Raw genomic sequence first — 15,156 nt, forward strand, 5'->3', positions numbered from 1 at the left:
GTATTTTTTCTTTGTTTTGTACATTTGATGTTTTGACTATTATGTTGCGGGAAGTATTTCTTTTCTGGTCTAAACTATTTGGAGTTCTGTAGGCTTCTTGTATATTTATGGACATCTCTTTCTTTAGGTTAGGGAAGTTTTCCTCTATAATTTTTTTGAGAATATTTACTGGTCCTTTAAGTTGGGAGTCTTCTCCCTCATCTATTCCTATTATCCTTAGGTTTGGCCTTCTCATTGTGTCTTGGATTTCTTGTATATTTTGGGTTAGTAGCTTTTTGTATTTTGCATTTTCTTTGACAGTTGTGTCAATGTTTTCCATGGTATCTTCTGCACATGAGATTCTCTCTTCCATCTCTTGTATTCTGTTGGTAATACTTGTATCTATGACTCCTGATCGTTTTTTTAAGTTTTCTATCTCCAGGGTGTTCTCCCTTTGTGATTTCTTTATTGTTTCTACTTCCATTTTTAGATCCTGCATGGTTTTGTTTAATTCCTTCTCCTGTTTGGTTGCATTTTCTTGTAATTCCTTAAGGGATTTTTGTGTTTCCTCTCTAAGGGTTTCTATCTGTTCTTTGAGAGTGTTATTTATGTCTTTCTTAAAGTCCTCTATCATCATCATGAGAAGTGATTTTAATTCTGAATCCTGCTTTTCTGGTGTGATGGGGTGTTCAGGGCTTGCTATGATGGGGGAACTGGGTTCTGATGATGCCATGTAACTTTGGTTTCTGTTGCTTACGTTCTTGCGCCTGCCTTTTGCCATCTGGTTAATTCTAGTGTTACCTGTACTTCTGTCTCTGATTGAAGCCTGTCTTTCCAGTTGTCTCGCTTGTGTTTGGTCTTCTAGGAGTCCAGATGTCTTTGTGATTTTTTTCCAGCTGCCCTGATTACAGTGGTATCTCTAGGATGCCTCAGGATATGGTGCCTCCAAGGTAGCAGTCCAGCTAGATGTCTGCTGTTCTGGGTGCAGTGTCTCCTCTTGGATATCTCAGGGTATGTTGTCTGACACTCTGAGTTCAGTTGTTCCTCTGTGGCTCTGGGTTGAGCGGACCTTCCAGTATGTCTCAGGCGGTGACCGGGTTCCACACAACTGCAGACCTGGTAGAGGTCTGGTCTGGGACTCAGACCCTGCAGGCCTCAGACCGGAGGGGGGGCGAGCAGCAGAAGGAGCGTGCTAGCACTGGCTATGGGTTCTATGGATCCCCCAGAATGTGTCTGGGGGGCTCCTGGGTGCACTCACTCGCAGGCCTCAGACTGCAGGAGGGGCGAGCAGGGGAAGGGGCGTGCTAGCGCTGGCTATGGGTTCTATGGATCCCCCAGAATGTGTCTCTCAAATTTCTAACTTTATTATTCATTGATAGAGTTATTCAGATGCTCAAAGGGGTCAGAGAAAGAAGTAATGAAGTAAGGTGCTGTGGATGGGGAAATCAAATGTTGGTGCAATTTACCTATTTACTGTGGATCTAATAAGACACTGTTTTTCATATAAAGTTCAAGTTTACTGGTCATTCCAGGCACAAAAACCCTGCACTGTAGTCCTTCTCACTGGATCCTCCTTATTTCATGAGAGAAAGGACCAGTGTGGGAGGTACTACGTACCAATTATGTCTCTTCCTTTACACATCAAAGAGATAGCTCTACAAACCTGATTAAGCTCCCCAAGGGTTGTGACTTTTTGTGATGTGCACTGGATCACAGCTAAAACCTCTGAGTCTGAGAGCTGTTTCCACCAACATGCACAACTCAATATAATACTCGTACACACTTGAGTGATTCATTTATTTTCATACTTAAACAAAATAATGATCTCTTTTAAAAACTGGTAATTATAGTTTTATTTAATCTAGGTTTATTCAATGTTTTCTGATAAACAGCTTTGTTTATAAATTACATATAAATGTTTAGACCTAATGGTAATTTTATTTCTTTGTTTGAGATTATATGTTTTATACTTTATGTTTTGTGTATGCATAGAAAGATGCTGGTTGTGAGAAAGAGTGTTATTTTGCTCTCTAAACTGGCCTGTAATTCACCATGTAACCCAGACTGACTTCAAACTCATGAGTCTTGTCTCACCATCCCTAGGCTGAGCTTACATGTATATACAGTACGTGTATATGAAAATATTCTATTTTAATTAAAGAAATAATGGTCATAAATAGGATTGTTTTTTTCTCATTTGGCAACATTTAATCCTTTCCTGAATATTAACAATAGACAAGTAGAAGAATGTGCCTATAAGCCTAGAAACTTTTCACCCCATGAAAAAAACAATCAGTGGACTCATTACTTCAAATTTGCATCATTATTTTTTAAATTATTATTCTTTAATCTTTTTTAACAGTCTAGTTATTAATTCCCTTCCAGTCAGCCCTCTGACTGTTCCTTATCCCATACCACTTTCCCCATCCCTAAAAGGATGTATCCACCGCCACCCCAATCTCCACCCCACCAGACCTACTTATTCCCTGGGGCCTTAAGTTTCTTGAGGTTTAGGTACTTTTTCTATCACTGAATCCAGACCACTCAGTCCTCTGCTGTATATGTGTTGGGAGCCTCAGACTAGCTAGTGTATGCTGCCTGGTTGTAGGCTCAGTGTCTGAGAGGTCCAGATTAGTTGAGACTGCTGGTCTTCCTAAGGGGTCACCCTCCTCCTCCTCAGCTTCTTCCAGCTTTTCCCAAATTCAACCCCCAGGGTCTCCAGCTTCTGTCCATTGGTTGGGTGTAAGTATCTGGATCTGACTCTTTCAGCTGTTGTTGGGCCTCTCGGATGGCAGCCATGCTAGGCTCTTGTCTGTATAAAACACCATAGCATAAGTAATAGTGTCAGGTCTTGGAGGCCTCTTCTTGAACTGGATCCCAATTTGAGCTGATCACTGAACCCTCTTTTCCTCAGTCTCTTCTCCATTTTTGTTCCTGCATTTCATTGAGACAGGAACATTTCTGGGTCAGAGTTCCACTATTTGAAGATGATATGATAGTATACATAAGCAATCCCAAAAATTTTACCAGAGAACTTCTACAGCTAATAAACAACTTCAGAAAAGTGGCTGTATATAAAATTAACTCAAATAAATCAGTAGCCTTTCTTTATACAAATGATAAACAGGCTGAGAATAAAATTAAGGGAGCAATACTCTGACAATGGTCACACATAATATAAAATAATTTGGAGTAACTCTAACCAAACAAGTGAAAGATCTCTACGACAAGAACGCCAAGTCTCTCAAGAAAGACCTCAAAGAAGACATCAGAAGGTGGAGAGATCTCCCATGCTCACGGATTGTTAGAATTAATTTTACGCAATACCCATCAAAATGACAACACAATTCTTCAAAGACATGGAAAGGCCAATTCTCAAATATATCTGAAAAAACAAAAAACCCAGAATTGAAAAACAGTTCTCAACAATAAAAGAACTTCTGGGGCGGGGGGGGTGGGAACCATCCCTGACCTCAAGATATAAGACAGAGCAATAGTGATAAAAGCTGCATGATATTGGTACAGAGACAGATAGGTTGACTAATGGAATAGAACTGAAGACTCATCAATAAAACCGTACACATAAAGACACTTGATCTTTAACAAAGAAGTCAAAAATATACAATGGGGAAAAAGGATCCTTAATAATTACTTGCATCACTTTTAAAATTAATACTTTCTGTTGTTTAAAGCATAATAATTTTAAATATTGCATCAGAGAGTAAACATGCATACGTAAGTGTGCAAGTTGTAGTCAGTGGTGGAGTACCTATGTACTATGCAGTAATGAGCACTGACCAGCTGGAGAACTAGGTCAAAAACAGTACTGCATACATAACTTAATCTGGCTGGAAACTCCTTTCTGAAATATTAACTGAAAATTACTCCTAAAGACTCATAGATAAATACATTGTACATTGGAAATAGAAGTATATTCATATGTTTGATATGTAGGTCTTAATTATCTTTTATTAATAACATGTTTTGGTACAAGACTTCAAGATAACATCAGCTATACTATTCTGTCTAAAAACAGAAGTATAATTCTATTACTATTATTTACATATAAATATACACATGTTAAAATGTTCTAAAACATCTCAGGAAATATGAAGATATAAAAATTAGAACTTAGTTTTTATTTTCTATTTTCTTTTTTTCTCTCATTTAAACAGTATATATATGATGCTGAATATTTGGAATCATATGACTGACACATCTCTTGTATTGACTACCACCAATCTGACATGGAAAATGCACATTGCGTCAATGATCACAATTTACATATGCAGTGCTCTGAAAAATGCTATCGTGAGACATATAGGCATACTGTCACTAGGTAGGCTGTCAGAATATTTTTTCTCAAGTCTTTCATATTGGTTCAGGAATGCTAAAGACAGTACTTTTCAATGCCAAACAGTTTTAGACCTTTCCAAATGCCTCAAACTTTCTTTATAAATTAAATAACACAAATAGGTAAATTGATGCCATCTAGACTACTTTTATGTCTTCAGATTAAGAAACTTGTTTTGATATGAAATTTTAAAGACATTTTTTCAAAATCCAATAGAGATTTTCTTTTCCACTTATTGATATCATTTGATCCTCTTTTCCTTAAAGTAAAATACTGAGTATCGCTTGGTATTTATTTGAGCAGGGCAGAGGTGATAATATTATTTAGTATAAAAATCCATTAGAATTAACACCCTTCCTTTTAATCCCAGTCTTATCAAAAGGGTTTAACAAATGATTCCTTCAATAATATAACTCAGTTACTTTCAAACTAAATCTATCAACTGAAAATTATACAAGACATATGTGACAGCTTCAACAAATTATTTAGCAAAATTATATAATCAAACAATATAAGTTAGATAACATTTGGATAAAAAATATTTTTGTCCTAATCGGGTTTTACCTTGCTGTTATTTGTAATATACCATTTTATGATCAAGAAATTCATGGAGAATGATTTGACAATAAAATGATTATTTCTGAAAACACATGCCTAAGTATTGAATTCAATGTTTACAATAGTTCTGTAGGAAAAATAAAAAAAATATTTTGAAAAGTATTTCTATTACTTCAAAATTATCGTGACTACCTCAATAGTATATATTTTATGTGTCTTATGTAAATTCCCTAATAAAATTATGTTCTTAAATTCATACTTTATTACCTCCTATTGTAGAAATTATTAAAAAGAAATGTAGGGAGAGAGAAATGCTGGTGGCAAACCCACTATGGCAGTAGCCAACTTGTTAGCACACAGCAGTCCTGATTCCTATAACAAAACAGATGGCCAGCTGTTTCCTTAGCATTGCTTGTCGACTCCCAGATTGTCATAAATTAAAAAATAATAATTACTTGATCTATTTTACATTTTAATTTTATTATTACAGTGTTAAACACATGGGAATGCTAATTAAATATTGGTGGGTGAAATAATGAATTAATCATAGTGAGACAAAACCTATGCCTTTCCAAAAATTTTCAGTTCATGAAAACCCAAGTACAAATAGTATAGCAGAATAATCTCCTAACTATAATTCTAAATATTCCAATTTCACTCCTCATCCAGAGAATCAAAACAGACAGCTAAGAGTTCCATTTCAGTCTTAGCCATCTGTCATTGATTGAGCTATGTGATGCCATACAATCCAATGCTGTTTGAGAATCTACATTGGCGGCATGACTTCACTGATGCCTTTTTAAAGAATATTTCAATGCTAGTGGTCTTCTCACCATTAATAAGAAGTATATTTTTCTGTGAGTGAGAGGATATCTTATCATATAAATTGTAATGAAGTGATTTAGTTTTTAAAATATATAAACCATGTATCCAATAGAAGAGATTTATCTAAATATTCTGTTTCATACAATTTCTTGAAATATTTAAATAAACATAAAAATATTAATGTATATTTTTTGTTCATTTTACAGTAGATATATAAACTTTAACTCGGTGTTCTCAGGGTTTTCATATACTACTTTAGCTTTTTTATAGCATGTATATAAAATCTGGATTACGGTATGGTAACTACAGCTAAAAATCTTAAAAGTATTGCGTGATGTTCATTAGGATAATGAATGGAATGACTGGACCCTTGGTCAGTGGATCCTGGGATTGATCTTCCTAAGCCAACCCTACATCATCATTTGGCTCAGGAATTTGTTCACTGAAAGTCACTTGTCTAGGAATAGTTTCATTCTAAATTTCTATTCTTTAATCATAATGGAGATTCCAAACTAATCAGGTGGGTCTTTGCAGACCCAGAAAATAGTAGCATTGCAAGAATTTTAAGTTATTTTGGTCAGGTTCTGAAATGGGCATAGTAAACAGGGCATAGAAAAATGGCTTCTAAAATGAGATGGCACACAAGAAGGAAGATGGCCTTGCCTCTTAGGGGAACTATCTGTATGGGAATGTTGGCATCATGTATGGCAAAACTGGCACATTGAGACCACCATACTCAGAGATAAAATTTTAAAAACAAAAATATAAATTTATCAATAATGATATGATTACATTCAAGAATGAAATAATCCTGGAATTGGCTTTATTTTTCTGTTTTACTTCTTTGGTTTAGTTTTAATTATAAAGGCTTCTTTTTCAAGTCTTATCTTCCCTAATGTTATCTACTAACTAATAAATATAATATTTGCTGTGAGTGAACATAAAAAGACAGATATAAATTTCCTGCATTTATTTTAACTGTAGGCTATCCATCCTGCTACCAAATTTTTTCATAACCAGTTTCCTCTTTGACATTATGATTAATGTAAATTTTTATATGTTCACTTAAATTTTTAAATAACATTTAAAAAAGTTTAATGCATTCTGTAACATTTTAAAATAAGTTTGTTTTACTCCTTTACAGAAGACTGTAACTGGGCCATTTTTCAGTTTTAATGTGTAACAGTGTGGAGTTTCTTTTTTATTTAAAAATGTTGACTCTGTGAAAAGTTTAATTTGTAAAAATATTGTAAAGATACATCTATCTTTAACCTCTGAAATTTTATGCAAATTAGATGTATTAAATGGCATATAAAATACTAGGCCTTACAAATGTCATATTTAAAAAGTCAAAATGTCCTTGATCCACTTGGACGTGAGTTTTATACCAGGAGATAAAAATGGATCAATTTACATTCTGCTACATGCTGACCACCAGTTGAACCATTTGTTGAAAATGCTGTCTTCTTTCCACTGGATAGTTTTAGCTTCTTTATCAAAGATCAAGTGCCCATAGGTGCATGAATTTACTTCTGAGTCTTCAGTTCTATTCAATTGATCTACCTGCCTGTTTCTGTATCAATACTATGTCTTTTTTTTATTATTCACTATTGCTTTGTAGTACAGCTTAAGGACAGGGATGGTGATTCCCTCAGAAGTTGTTTTGTTGTTGTGAATTGTTTTTGATATCTTTGGGTTTTGTTTTGTTTTTTGTAATTCCAGATGCATTTGAGAATTGCTCTTTCTGTGAAGAATTGAGTTGGAATTTTGATGGAGATTGTATTGAACCTGTAGATTGCTTTTGGTAAGATGACCCTTTTTACTGTTAATCCTGCCTATCCATAAGCATGGAAGATCTTTCCATCTTCTGAGGTCTTCTTCAATTTCTTTCTTCAGAGACTCGAAGTTCTTGTCAAACAAATCTTTCACATGCTAGGTTAAAGTCACATAAAGATATTTTATATTATTTGTTACTATTGTGAAGGGTGTCATTTCCCTAATTTCCTTCTCAGGCCATGTATCTTTTGAGTGTAGGAAGGCTACTGATTTGAGTTAATTTTATATCCAGGCATACTACTAAAGTTATTTATCAGCTGTAGGAGTTCTTTGGTGAAATTTTTGGAGTCACTTATGCATATCACATTATCCACAGATATCTTGACTTCTTTCTTTTCAATTTGGATCCCTTTGACTTTCTTTTGCTGTCTAATTGCTCTGGCTAGAATTTACAAAACTATATTGAATAAATAGGGAGAAAGTGGCAGCCTTGTCTTATCCCTGATTTTAGTGGGATTGTTTTAACTTACTCTTCATTAAGTTTGATGTTGGCTATTGGTTTGCTGTATATTGTGTTTATTATGTTTAGGTATGGGCCTTAAATTTCTGGTCTTTCCAAGCTTTTAATATAAAAGGGTGTTGTATTTTGTCAAAAGCTTTTTCAGCATCTCATTATATGATCTTGTGATTTTTTTTCTTTGACTTTGTTTATATAGTGGATTGCATTGATAGATTTTCATACATTGAACCATCGCTTCTTCACTGTGATAATTCCTACTTGATCAACCAAATACACTGCATCTAATAGAAAAGAAAGTGGGAAAGGGCCTCAAACACATCAGGTCAGGGAAAAATTTCCTGAACAGAATACCAGTGGCTAAGGTTCTAAGACCAATAATTGACAAATGGGACCTCCTAAAATTGAAAAGCTTCTGTAAGGTAAAGGACACTGCCAGTAGAACAAAATGGCAATCTACAGATTAGAAAAAGATCTTTACCAACTCTACATCTGATAGATGGCTAATATACAAAATATACAAAGAACTCAAGAAATTAGAGTTCAGAGAACCAAATAACCCTATTAAAATTGGGGTGCAGAGCTCAATACAGAATTCTCTGTTGGGGGCCGACTTTTAGCAGAAGCAGGAAAGCGGCTATCAGCTTTGCAGCCATCTTGAGCCATATACCCTGACATGAGACTTGAATTACAATAGCCTACAACAGCTGAGAACACTCCGATAATCTTGGTTTAGATACCTTGAGATTAAAGGTGTGTGAGATTAAAGGTGTGTGAGATTAAAGGTGTGTAACTTAAGAGTATGATTTAGAAGTATAGAGATCAGAGTTAGAGACAAGACCTAAGGGCATGATTAAAGGTGTAACTTAGAGGCGTGGCTTAGAAGTAAGACATATAAAATGCAGAGGCAGACAGTAGGATTCAGACATTAAGGAGACTATAGAAGACAGAACCAGACATCAGACCAGAGAGAGAGATTCATACACATCAGACATTAGGTAGAATCTGCCCTTACTCTCGCTCTTGCTGAAACCCGACCTGCAGACCGGAGCAGCAGCTTGGGCCGGGATACAGTGGCCGCCCAAATGTGGGTTGGCCCGGGCCTCAACATTTTGATCACGCTGAGACATTTTTTAGCCGCCCCAACGTGGGACTAGTGCGGTCCCCAACAATTCTCGACTCAGCAACTTGAGTGACCAAGAAGTACCTAAAGAAATGTTCAACATCCTTAGTCATCAGGGAATTGCAAATCAAAAGGACCCTCAGATTCCACCTCACACCAGTCAAAATGGCTAAAATCAAAAACTCAGGTGACAGCAGATGCTGGCTAGGATGTGGAAAAAGAGTAACAATCCTCTATTGCTGGTAGGATTAAAAGCTGGTAAAATCTCCTTGGAAAGCAATCTGGCAATTCCTCAGAAAACTGGAAATAGTTCTACATGAAGACCCAGGTATAACACTACTGGTGTATACCCAAACCATATAAAGCTTAAGAATAAGGAAGAACAAAGTGTGGATGCTTCAATTCTACATAAAACAGAGAACAAAATAATCACAGGATGTAGAGGGAAGGAGAGACTTGGGAAAGAGACAGCATGGGGACGGAAAAATGGAGGCGGGGGAAGAATCAGGTATGGTAAGTGACGGGAGAGAAGTACAGAATGTCAGAAAATCGAATAAAAATATGGAGACGTAAGGGTGGGGAATGGGTCAGGGAGCCACTATACAATCCCAGTCACCACTAAGTGAGAGGTTGCCAGGAGCCAATTATCTGAAATGCCCAAAAATTGGGAGATAGAACCTGTAGAGTCTATCTCAAGTAGTCCCCCAACTGAGGGACTGGGCCACCCACCCATGCCAAAATTTTTAACTCAGAATTGTTCCTGTTTAAGGGAAAGACGGGGACTCAAAAACGGAACAGAGAGTGAAGGAAAAGCCATCCAGAGACAGCCCACCTAGGGATCTATCCCATCTGCCAACAGCAAACCCCATAATATCAGCACAATATTGCTGATGCCAAGTGCTTGCTGACAGGAACCTGGTATGCCTGTCCCCTGAGGTTCTGCCAGCACCTAATACAGATGCACATACTCACAGCCAACCATAGGACTGAGCCCAGGAACCCCAGTGCAAGGGCTAGGGGAGGGACTGAAGGCATGGAAGGAGATTGTAACCCCACAGAAAGAACAACTGACCAGACCACCCAGAACTCCCAGGGTCTAATCCACCAACCAAAGAGTATAGCTGATAGGATCCATGGGTATAGCTGCATATGTAGCATATGTTATCTGGCGTCAATGGGAGGGACATATGTAGCATATGTTATCTGGCATCAATGGGAGGGAGTGCCCTTTGTCCTGTGGAGGCTGGATGCCCAAGTGTATGGTGATATTAGAGATATTAGGTGAGAATGGTGAATGAGTGGAAGAGCACCCTTTTAAAGGCAAAGGGGAAGGGCATAGGATGGGAAGTTGCAGAGGGGAGACTGGGAAGGGGGCAACATTTGAAATGTAAATAAATAAAATGATTAATAAAAATTTAAATATAAATAAAAATAAAAACAAAATGTGAAAATGTACATATTTATAAACATTAAAATAACCATCTTCTGAGAAATATATATGTTTCATTTTAAAGAGACAGGTGTATGTAATTTTAATGTCACCCTCAGAATGACCAAAAGGTATCCTGGCAATCAGTGGAAAGGTTTAATAGGTTTTCTGTCTTGTTCTTAATTTGCTGAAATTACAAAATCAATACTTGCAGTTGTAGCTGCAGTTACCCGTTTTACTGCTTTAAGATAAAGTCTACAGGAAAGTAACCTTCACTTTCAATTTGTAGCAGAGAACGTCAGGTTGTTCTTGGCCACTACTTAAACAGTCTGGTCTCTACCATCCTATCTAAGATACTCCAAATGTGCTGTGGATGCATTTCCTGAGCACCGTGTGCTGAAGGCAACTGTGATTAAAGCAATTCTCAGCCGTACACTTGCTTCCTCCTCTCCCTGTTCACAGCACACTCATTGTTTCTTTAGTTTAAAACCCATCCTGATTCTTACAGTAATTTCAGCTCTGGACCTTAGAGTTGCATCAAATATCCACAAATCTCTCCACACAGATCACACTTTCGTACAACTCAAAGTCTCTCTAACCTCCAAGATACTTGCTACAGGGGAACACTCCTGCAACTTCTCAGATAAGAAAAGTCTCCTCAGCTCCAACCAAGTTGATACAAAGCAGACAAGTAAATGCATTTTTAAGATTTTAGTTTCGTAAAAAACTCATAGATTACTTATCTTAAAATGTCAAGATACAGTGGGGCAGTCTCTTCACATTAAAAAGAAAATTGGAGGTACCCTGCAAAAGTTTGGAAGGAGTAAAGGGAAGAGGAGGAAATGATGTAAGTAAATTATAACCTCAAAGAATAAATTATTACAGAAATATAAAATGAAATTAATTAGTCTCACATTTTTAATAATGAAAATTCATAATATTGTGTGATGTCATTTATTGGTTCATATAATTTCCTCTATGAACTGTCTTATTTACTGTGTTAAATTCTTTTACTTTTACATAAACTGAGAAAAACATGTCAAGATACTAAATGTGACAAAGGAATTCTTAAGTATTAAAGCTGCCCAGGTGTTTTATTGTTTTTTAAAACAATTATAAGCCTCCATCTTCACATCAAATATGCTGCTAGAATCAACTTGATAATATTGTTATACCACTTTTCATGTGCTCATTACAATTTACACTGAAACCTTAATTCTGTATGCAAGCAAAGGTGAGCTTGAATGACATTTTTTTTCTGCTCCAAATTCAGGTGCATTTTGCTCATGCTATTTTTGAGAAAAACGCAAAGTCCAGATCCAACTTATTGCTTCCCTCCTTTGATGCTTCTAGTGTAACCTCTTGGCTACAAATGGGCTTTTCCTCTGACAATCTCACAGCTGCTGTGTTCTGAGTTACACTGCTAGTAAATCAACTCTGCATTTCCATCCATCGACTTTGATGATTGTCAGACACTGTGGTGGAGGGAGAAGCAGGAGAAAAGCTGGAGTCTAGTTATGTAGTATGTTCTACTTAATCTGTTTACAATACTATGCTCTAAAAGAAACTGTCTTGATAATTTACAGGTATTCAACACAAGCACTGAGTGTGCATTCCAGAATCAATTTAAAAATAAGAATAATGAAGCAAAACTTTACATTTAAATCATTAGAAACTTCCAGTAAACAGTATGTAAGAACTAAGAAGAATTTTATAATTGCTAGTTCTAAAAAATACTAAAGATTCTGCTTAAGAAAGTAGGATCTTCCACAGAGCCCTGGCAAATCACTTCTGTCTTAACGTATTCATTTAGACAATCTTTTTCAAACTATTCCTGTGACTGTAGAGTTATCATACTCTGCCTCTCTCTGTCTGTCTCTCTTTGTGTCCATGTGTGTTCATGAGTGTGTGTGTGTCTGCCTGTGACACACATACACACATACAGAGAGGGGGGAGCAGAGAGAAAGAGAGAGATTGGTTGTAAACAACTTTACTAGTTAGAATAGAATAGAATAGAATAGAATAGAATAGAATAGAATAGAATAGAATAGAAAAGAAAACAGAACACTGGGGTGTACTTTATAGATTAGAGTATTTTTATCTAAGATTAACTGCCATAATTTTTAGTTAGCCACATATTAATATATATACTGCATTGAAACTTAAAACATATTTTTAGTAAGGTTAGTGGTTATGAAAGTTTGAAAAAACTGAATTATAATTTGATTATTGCTACTCTATCAATATCAGAAGTAATTTTACACATAAGATAGATAATTTACCTGAACATTCTGTGATAAACATGCTGGCATATCCACAGGGTCCAATCTAGGTTCTCTCACACTATTGCCTTGAATATACCTAAGGAAGATTCTTCATTTGACCAAAACAAAATTCCCCAACCATCAGAAGAGAATAATAGAATTAAAAGTGTTTAACTGGCTCTCTGCTCCTCCCTGTTCCGGAGATTGCCGCATCTTGTTGTGCAGTGCCAGCCTCGTCCCGTAGACAAAATGGTGAAGGTCGGTGTGAACGGATTTGGCCGTATTGGGCACCTGGTTACCAGGGCTGCCTTCTGCTCTGCAAATGGCAAAGTGGAGATTGTTGCCATCAACGATCCCTTCATTGACCTCAACTACATGGTCTCCATGTTCCAGTATGACTCCACCCATGGCAAGTACAATGGAACAATCAAGGCTGAGAATGGGAAGCTTGTCATCAACGGGAAGCCAATCACCATCTTCCAGGAGCGAGATCCTGCTAACATCAAATGGGGTGATGCTGGTGCATCATTTGAGCACGTCATAGACTCCACTGGGGTCTTCACCACCATGGAGAAGGCCGGGGCCCACTTGAAGGGTGGGGCCAAAAGGGTCATCATCTCCGCCCCTTCTGCTGATGCCCCCATGTTCGTGATGGGTGTAAATCATGAGAAATACGACAAGTCACTCAAGATCGTCAGCAATGCATCCTGCACCACCAACTGCTTAGCCCCCCTGGCCAAGGTCACCCATGACAACTTTGGCATCGTGGAAGGGCTCATGACCACAGTCCATGCCATCACTGCCACTCAGAAGACTGTGGATGGCCCCTCTGGAAAGCTGTGGCGTGATGGCCGTGGGGCTGCCCAGAACATCATCCCTGCATCCACTGGTGCTGCCAAGGCTGTGGGCAAGGTCATCCCAGAGCTGAACAGGAAGCTCACTGGCATGGCCTTCCGTGTTCCTACCCCCAATGTGTCCGTTGTGGATCTGACATGCCACCTGGAGAAACCTGCCAAGTATGATGATATCAAGAAGGTGGTGAAGCAGGCATCTGAAGGCCCACTGAAGGGCATCCTGGGCTACACTGGACCAGGTTGTCTCCTGGGACTTCAACAGCAACTCCCACTCTTCCACCTTTGATGCTGGGGCTGGCATTGCTCTCAACAACAAATTTGCAAAGCTCATTTCCTGGTATGACAATGAATACGGCTACAGCAACAGGGTTGTGGACCTCATGGCCTACATGGACTCCAAGGAGTAAGAAACCCTGGACCACCCACCCCAGCGAGGACACTGAGAGCAAGAGAGAGGCCCTCGTTGCTGAGGAGTCCCTGTCCCCCACACTGAGCATCTCCTCACAATTCCCTTCCCAGACCCCCACAACAACAGGAGGGGCCTAGGGAGCCCTCCCAACTCTCTGAAATACCATCAATAAATGTTCGATGCACCCACCAAAAAAATAAATAAATAAAAATGTTTAACTGTACACAATTCTTCACCTATCACTGATGTTGTATTGAATTTCAAGAGAAACTAGAAATTACATTTTTTATTTTGGCAAACCAAACACTGAATGAAAAAACACAGAGATGAATGACTTACAACAAAGAGAAAATTGAGTGTTGTAGAAATATAACCACCTTAAAATATTAGGTAAAGTTAAAAGACCATAAAAGAAGTTAGATTTCTGTGTATTAACCAAAGTCAATTCAGCCATAGAAAGGCTTCCTCTTCTTGCTCTCTCTCTCTCTCTCTTTTTTTTTTTTTACCAGAATAACACATTTAGGAATACAAAGCTTAGACCCAGTCCTTCTTTAACTTTTTTTTAACTGATTTGAGATGGTCAGCCTGTGAGTTAAGGGACTATAGCAAATTCATGACTTGGAGTTTATTATAAGGGTGTTCTCTATGTTTTATTTAGAAATAGCTGAGTGGAGTTAACAGGCAACAGTCCAGATTACCTTACATGGATAGTTGGTTTTCAAAACATCAGAAATCCCTAGAATTGACATGACAAACATTTCAGTATTAATGTTCATTTTCATTAGAGACCTGTCTGCTCCACACAGCTTCCTATATTGAATTCTAAGAAGAAATTGAGCATCCTTGGAGTTACTCCAGTTGTGGTGAGACAGCCACTAGGTAAGAATTGCCACTTTCCTTCTACAGACAAATTACTGTCCAGAAAAGGACACACTTGCAGAATAGTCGACTGATTATATCTGCCTAGACAGAGTAATCAGCCCTTAATAATTCTGCAGTACTAAGGTCTGTCAGATGATCCTGGGCCAGAAGGCAGAAGAACAGATGCCCCAACGTTTTGAAGTAGAG

At 37.5% G+C, this 15,156-nt stretch overlaps 1 pseudogene; it reads left to right on the top strand.

Annotated features, from left to right (window-relative positions):
• Positions 1–13,041: 13,041 nt before the first annotated feature.
• LOC117718811 (glyceraldehyde-3-phosphate dehydrogenase pseudogene) lies at positions 13,042–14,088 on the top strand (annotated as a pseudogene).
• Positions 14,089–15,156: the final 1,068 nt, after the last annotated feature.

This window comes from Arvicanthis niloticus, chromosome 13, assembly GCF_011762505.2.
Source record: "Arvicanthis niloticus isolate mArvNil1 chromosome 13, mArvNil1.pat.X, whole genome shotgun sequence".
NCBI classification, from domain to species: Eukaryota; Metazoa; Chordata; class Mammalia; order Rodentia; family Muridae; genus Arvicanthis; species Arvicanthis niloticus.